Source organism: Erithacus rubecula (genome assembly GCF_903797595.1).
Source record: "Erithacus rubecula genome assembly, chromosome: 6".
Classification (NCBI taxonomy): Eukaryota; Metazoa; Chordata; class Aves; order Passeriformes; family Muscicapidae; genus Erithacus; species Erithacus rubecula.
In genome coordinates, this window is record NC_136688.1 from 38,524,712 (window position 1) to 38,532,744 (window position 8,033).

Here is an 8,033-nt window from a genome sequence, read left to right on the forward strand (position 1 = left end):
CTTACTTGAAAGCTCTGGCAGGCTGTGCCACTAATGGCAGAGCCCTGAGCCGGCTCCCTCCGTCTCCCTGGAGTCCCTGCGCAGACGTAGGTGCACGTCACGGCCTGCTCTAATTTTATCCGTGTTTGATGGAAGAGACGAACTGAGCAGCAGGGAGGCAGCTATTTTGGTTTTCTCTGTGGCGGTGGGTTATATAAAGCATCTTGCCATGACCCGCGTCGCTTGGGAGCTGCTTCTCTTTCAGCCGCTACAAACCAGAGGCTCGGACGCTCGGTGCGGCAGCGTGGGCCAGGGTGTGCCGTGTGTGTGCCGGGCGTGCCGTGTGTGTGCCAGCGTATGGAGAGGGACAGCGTGCCAGCGACACTCAGGGGCGACCATCTATAGGGACAGACCGACTCTCCTTGCCGTGCGGTGTGACACACTCTCAGGGGTTTCACCCGTTCCAGAGCCAGCACACCACAGGCGCTCCCCCAGCAGCGCAGCGGGCTCGGGCACAAGCGGGCAGCGGGCTGCCCGGGCTGTGCGGGCTTCGGCCGGCAGGGCACTGCTCTCGTCTCACCCGGGCAACGGGAGCGGCTCCATTAGGTGGCAGCAGCAGCAGCAGCCACAGCAGGAGGAGGCTGCTCTCCCGATGGGACCTGGGCGGGTGTGCAGGAGGCCCATGGGGCCGCAGAGGTGCCTGGCAGAGCCAGAAAAGCACTGGCACTGGGTGCTGGGCAGCTTACTGCTCTGGCTCTTGCCCTAGCTACCTGTGGTTCCTGGTACTCTGCGACACCTCTGTCTGACGCTGGCCGAGCCGCTGTGACACCCCAGGGGCCGCTCCCTAGGCTGCCCTCCGCACGTAGGGCACTCTGCGGTGAGCAGCCGGTGCGGATCCTGTCCCCTGGTGCTGACGGCAGCGCCCAGCCTCCGCGCAATGGCCATTTCCCAACACGGGCAGCGGAGGCATTACGCAGGGCTTCTCGCCCATGTGGGCTGTGGCTCCTCCACGCCTGGCCCTCACAAGTGGTGTGTTCGTCAGCGATGCTCTGGTGCTTGCCCCCAGGCTAGCGAGGCAGGGCAGCAAGCTTTGGGCTTGCCGGCTTGGGAATTTTTGGCAAGAGGCGGCGTGACCAGGACTCCTTTCTGTGTTTAACATAGGAAGAGTCTGCCAGCATCTGGGTAAAGTGCTAGAGCCCACTGCCTGGAGGAAATTTTGGGGAATGCCTCTTGCTTTTGTTTCTTGCACAAGCAAGCACATTCAATAGCACAAACTAAAGTAATTAGGACGTGTCACGATGTTGCTTGGCACCTCATTTCTTCTTCCAGTCTCTGGGTACTGCTTACCCTGTGCTCAGCTCTCCTGCTGAGTCATGTCAAAGCCGCCTTCTCCCTAATGACCAGGGGTCAGGCTAGGACCCAGCCTGCTCCGCGGCTCTCCTCGCTCCCACGCAGTTCCCGCTGGGCCTCCCGCCGTGGCACCGGCAGGACGCACCCACTTCCTAAAGAGTCACCTCCTGGGAACACCGCCGAGCCTCTGCGGTGGCCACGGCATCCGACTCCCTCCCCCTCCGGGCATGTGCCTGCCTGAATGCCCATTCCTTCTGTCTAGCTGCTCCCGAGGAGGCACTGCCGGGTGAGGGATAACCCGCAGGATAAGGGGGCTGTGTTCCATGCGCAACCACCACCCACCCACCCAATCTGCAGATGGCTGGGGTGGGAGAACTACATCCTTGGGGTGTTCCCAACAGGACCCATATCTGTCTTCCTCATACATCCCCCACAGGCGCCAGGAGCCCCACCCCCCCAGCACAGCACCGCATCCCCTGTGCTGGCACGGTCCCCGGGGAAAGCGGCGGGCGCAAAAGGCATGCCGGAGGAGGGCCGCGTGTGCGTGCAGGAGCGTGCATGTGTGCACGTCAGGGAGAAGGAAGCGGGGCTGTGAGTGCTGGAGGCGTTCTGAGCGCCAGGCACAGGCTGACAGGCAAGGGCTGCCGCTCCCGTAGGAAGATAAACTGTTTCACAACAGTCACGATCGCAGTGAGTAGCTCACTCCAGAGCGCTCCTTCTTGCTGAAGAGGAAAAGGATAATCAGAGCCGAGAGGAGGAGTGTAGGATACGGGGGAGCATCCCAAAGAGTATGCGTGTGTGTGGAGGGAGAGTATTTGCGTGGAGAGTGCAGCAACTCTGTAAACCCCGACAGATGGGGTGTGGACACAGGAGAGGAGCAATGCACAGTAATGCAGTAACACAGCCCCCTCCAATACTGATGTGGAATGCTGCCCGGGGGCAGAGGTCACTAAACCTGCCAGAACTGGCACCTGAGCAAACACGAAATGCACGAAGAAACTAAAATACTTCAGGAACCGAAAATGTTGAAGACTTGGAATATACTGGAGTGGGAGAGCAGCCAACTAGCCTCCTCTCAGTTCTACAGAGAAGTGCAAATATATTCAAACATTGTGTGAAAGGACAAGCCCTGCTGCAGGAGCTCAGCTCCAGTTCTCCTCTCCTAGTGCAGCAATTCTTGTAAAGATGTGTCCTAGGCTTGGACTCAGAGACTCTGCTGATAACTGGAGCCCAGTTATCTTGAAGTCAGCTCTGTGGCCATGCTTACATTTTTTTGGTGCTGAGGCTGTTTGAAGTGGTGTAAGCAATGCCAACTCCACAGAGCTTGCTCAGATCCTCCCTGTTGTGCCAGCGCAACACTATACACAACCAAATCCAGGAGCTGTTCTGGCAAAGAAGCCACCAGCTTTTGTCTTTGTGAGGTTAGTTGTCTTCCAGCACAGCTCATTGCAAGGCTCCAGAGCAGCACTGTGCACCCCAGCTTGGCTCCCAGGTTTGAATCAGCTGATACAGAGAGAGCTGGGTAGCTGCCAGCACCACACCCTGTGTCATGCCAGCACAGGTGAGTGCCCATCCACCCAAGTTGCAGCTCTGCAGCAATGCAAGCTGAACTGCCACAGTCTGGCTTTTCTCACTCCTGGCATGGGACCTAACCTTCTCCATGCACTGGCTGACTCTGCTCTCAATTAGTTCACCATGACAAAATGGCAGAGGACAGATTGGCAAAAGACAGCGAAGAGTTTTCTCTTGGGGTAGCACAAGAGGGCAATCCCCTACCCCACAGCTGAGAACTGGACCTGGCAAGGAGTGTGTATGGGGTCCCCACAGCAGTTCAGCCCATGGCAAACCTGAGCAGCAAGAGGCCTGAGCTGACCTTCAACCTGCTGAAATTAAGTGTTTTGTTTCCATACAGGTCAGCTCTCTTAGCTGGTTTGCCACATGCCTACATGCTTCTATGTCTAGTGCAAAGAAATTAAATACATGACTCGAGCAGGAGGGGACTAGCACCAGAGGGCTACATTGCCACCCTCTTCATATCTCAGGTGTCCAGCTGCTTGCTCTTGTCCCACAGCATCACTCAGCCAGGCCTGTATGATACAGGGCAGGACAGATTTGGGATGGAGCAGCAGGGGCAGGGTTGGGCAGCCGTACTTCTGGGCATTGAACTCTGTCCTCTGCTCTTCTGGTCCTTCCCTGTCCTCTGCCCCACTGCTCCCTCCCTTCCTGCAGGTGAGGTCCTGTAGTAGACAGGGTGGCAACCCAGTGGCAGCCCTGTCTGGCAGGATAGGACACTGAAAATATCCAGTTGACTGCGACGAGGCATGAGCAAATGAGGAGGACACTGGGCTATTGTGGCTCCTTGCAGCCCAGGAGCTGTGAGCACCTGTGCGAGCAGCACTGTTGTCTATGCCCTCAGGTGGGCTGAGATGCAGAGGGCTGACAGCCTGTATTGGGACAAGAGCAGCAGGAAGAATAATTGGAGTAATGAGTGACATTTTTCCTTTCTCATGTCAACGTGAAACATGGAGGAGAAGCCCTCATACCACGGGCACCAGCTGCCTGGATACATCAGCAGCATCCGCCCCGTTTGGGTGTCAGTAGCAGGCACTGTCCGGGGTGGAGGCTGTGAGAGGGTATGTATCCTGGTGGGACATCCCTCCAGCCCGGGCAGGTGACTTTGGACACGCTCTGCATTGCAGCCCCAAACTCCAGGCGCGATCCCTGCTTGGACCACCTACCCACGCTTTTCCACACGGCCAGCGGTCCCCGGGAGCAGGTGACCGCGTACCCGCGGAATGCGGGGAGCTGCCGTGACCGTGCGGAAAGCCTTTTCTCACGCCCGCTGATTACCTTCCCGAACACCGGCACTTCAGGCTTGCCCTTGAGAAGCAAACACTAATTTCAGCCGCACCCTTTCCTGCCCTGGGGCTGCAGGGCGAGGGTATCCTCAATGTACGCCGTGTTCCCCACCGAGGGGTGTGGGACAGGAACCAGCCCTCGTAAAATCGCCCGGGTTGAACCTGCTGCCCTCAGCCTGCCAAACTAAACAGAGCTGATGTAAAGCAAATAGCAATGACAACGGCCTGGCTGCTGGCGAGGGTTGGGCAAGCAGCTGGTTTCCAGTTTGCTGGCCTCAGCAGATGGCGGCGGCGGGAGCAGTCGCTGGGAGTTCCCACCCCGCAGGCACCCGGCTCAGCGGCCGAGGCCGGGGCGGGCCCGAGGTTCCCTCCTCTCCCGTCTGCCAGCAGTGCCTGCGCAACTCCCAGGGCAAAGACAGCTTTTGGGATTTCAGGGAGCCACCCAGCCGGCCCTGGCACGGGGAAACCGGGGATGCCGCTGGGTGGGTCCCTCCTCCAGCCGCTCTCTTCGGCGGGTGTTTCACCGAGAAGGGCTCTGGCCGCCACGCATTGTAAGGGAGGAAGCTGATGTCAGACAGAAAGACGCCCGAAGGAATACCCAAAGGCCGGCTGCAGGGGAGGAAACAGGGCACCAGGAGCATGGCTCTTTGGAGCAGCCCCAATGCAGGGAGGAGCATTTGGTCTGTCTGGGTGAGGTGTCACCAGCCTCTGCTGGGCGCCCCCGCTGCTGGTGACAGGGGCATGGATGGCACTGGGTGATCTGCCGGCCAATTTTGGCAGAGCAGGCTTTTCAGAGGATGCTGCTGGCAAAGGACTCTGAGGGATCAAGCCGTGGATCAGTAAATACTGTAATATCTCTGGCTCGCTTCATAATTACTTTCCACTTGTTTCAAGTCTAGATTTATCAGGTTTGCTGGACATGCGCTTTACATCCACACTCCACTCAGCAGGCTGGATGATGGGCACAGCAGACCTGTGGCACATGTGCTGGGGGTGCTCAGTCAGTACCTGCAGCAGGGCAAAGGCTCATGTGCACTTCTCTCAGACCAGTGCCCACATAGCGGCCTCTATGGCCCGCCCCACCATCCATCCATCCATCCATCCATCCATCCATCCATCCATCCATCCATCCATCCATCCATCCATCCATCCATCCATCCATCCATCCATCCATCCATCCATCCATCCATCCATCCATCCATCCGACCCTCCCAGCTCTGGGCTCTTCCCGGAGCTGGGCTGTTCGCACTGCTGGTCAGGCTTCTCAGTGCAGAGGGCTGCACCGCTGACCCCAGTCAAAAATAAACCTTCCTTCTCAGCGTCATTATTTTTAGCCCTGGGCCCATCTCCCCGCTCAGGTTACCAGCGGGCGCCCAGCGGCCACAGGCCGCCCGTGGGGCAGCCGGCCGGCGGGGCCTGTGCTAACCCACACCGCGGGAATCCCGGGCCCGGCCAGGCCGAGGTGTCCCGCCGGCAGCCGCGTGGGCAGGAGGCCGGCGGGGGTTCGGGGCCGCCGCAGGCCCCGCGCGCCCCGGGCCGCCGCCTCCCAAACAAACAACAGCCGCTCCCGCTGCCGTGGCGACCGCGCCCCGCCCGCCGCCGTGCCGACGGGGCCCCGCCCCTCGCGCGCGGCTGACGCGCGCTGCGCCGGGGGGAGGCGGGAGGGGGAGGCGATGACGTCGCCGCCCCGTTTCCACGGGAACCACGCGCCGACGTCACGGGTTTGTGTGTTGTCAACGTCCCGCCGTCTCCCGGGCAACGTCAGGCGCCAGGCGCGGCCCCGGCAACAGCGCCGCGATTGGCCGAGGGGCCGCGGGGCGGGGCCAGCGCGCGCCGACACCGCCCCTGCCCGGGCCGCGCCGGGGACCGGGACCGGGACCGGGACCGGGACCCAGATGTGTCCCTGGTGCCCCCGGGCCTGAGAGGCCCGGCGGCAAAAAAAAGGAATGTCGGGGCTTAAGCCCGGCTGGAAATCAAGCACCACGCAGCCTCTCGCTTAACTCCCCTCTCCCCGGCATCCCGGTGAAATGGGGAGGAGGTAAAACTTGGGGAGGAGGTAAAACTTGTAGGTTGAGATGCGAACAGAATAATAATTGAAAAAAAAGTAAAATGCAATTTTACTTTACTCTATAACGGAAAATAATAGTAATAATAATGATAATAAAAGGGAAAGGAGACAAAACCAAACAAGTAATGCATAATACAAATGCTCACCATTCGCCAGCCAGAGCCAGACCCCAGCACGTGGCAGTGATTTGTCTCTCTGGGGTTGCCAGGTTGACAGCACAGATTTTTACAATATTTTACTGGTTTTTTTTCTGTATTCTGCACTTGTCTGGGTGTAAGGTGCAAACACATTGAATGTGTCCATTGCCCTATGTACTTATTCATGCAATCCCAAACACACTACCTGCCACTCTGAACCTGCAGGCTGCCAGGGTGGGGAGATCTAGAAGCCTGGCTGGAATTAACAAGGGTTCCAAAACTCCAGTGTCTCGTCCAGGTAGGTCTGGGAACCCGGAGGGGTCCTGCACAGCTGTGCCACAGGGCAGGAGGGAGACACGGGCCCTGAGAGGGTGGTGTGTGCTGGGTGGGGCCAAGTGCCTGGTGCCCCATTTCAGCTGCATGAGCTCAAACGCGCAGCTCCACACTCCAGTTCCTCACCAGCACCAGGTGAACACAATTCTCTCCAAGCTATCTCCAGATCCCTGGGAGATGCTGGGTTTGCCTGGAGAAGGCAGGAGGGAGCCCCTGTTTAGAGGAGCCGGGGATGGGGACACCTCCAGGCTCTCTTACTGGGGCTCTGTGCTGAGGCACAGGATGCCTTTCTCTCCAGGCTGGTGCCTGCCCACATCTGCACTGGCACTCAGTACCCAGGGAGGCCAGCACCTTCAAGTAGTGTCTCATATGGGTGTGTGGTGCCAGTTTTGCAGCCCACTGAGCTCTGTTGAGATCCTAAAGCAAACAGTGACAAAGCAAGTTAACCTGACCCCACTGGTTTGTCAGTTGTGCCCCTGGCAGCCAGGCTCCCGGGAGGAGAGTACAGAGGACATGTCCTCTGTGTACAACCACCAAGTCAAACAGTCCCAAACTGGACTGCTGTGCCTCCTCTCTGAAAGGTCCTTGAGTTTCCAGCCCTAGACTCTCTGACATGTTTATTGTCTACTTGTTTCACATATGACCTTGACAGAGAAGAAAATGGACAATCTCTTCAGAGACTGGTATGGACCTGGATGATAGCAAGAGCTTTTCTTGACTTGGGACAAGCTGTGAGCTGCTAGCAGTGAGCAAGAGACATTCTCCTCCAGACTCTGTTCACTGTGCTGAGGTGGAGCAGAGCACACAGATGATCTGTATATGTCCTGTTCCAGGGTCTCTCTGCACAGGCATATACTTAACTCTGGTTGTGCAGATACTTAGGAATGGGTTAATACAAAAGATGTTTCCTCTTCCAGCAGCTGCTCCCTGCCAAACCAAGTTGCTTGGCAGATCTGGATGCATGGGGAGGATCAAAGCCTCGGGGCTGGGCTGGCAGTGCTCCTCACTGTTTACATGTTTATATATTCATGACACTGTTAACCCCAGACAATTTAATAATATTGAATTTTGTATTTGTTACATTTCTTAAATACCATCTAAGGAACCTCAGCTTCCTGGGATATTCCCAATGTTTGTTCCTAAGGCAGAAAAGAGCAACTCACTGCGTAGATATGCCTTATTTATTTTCTTTCTCTGTTACTGGGGTCTCTATTCCTGCAGTGGCAGCATCTTTGCATTGAGCTGACTCGTCCCTTTGACTCTGCCTTGAGTGCAGCCTGGCTGTCCATCCAGAGGCACAGCTGAGTT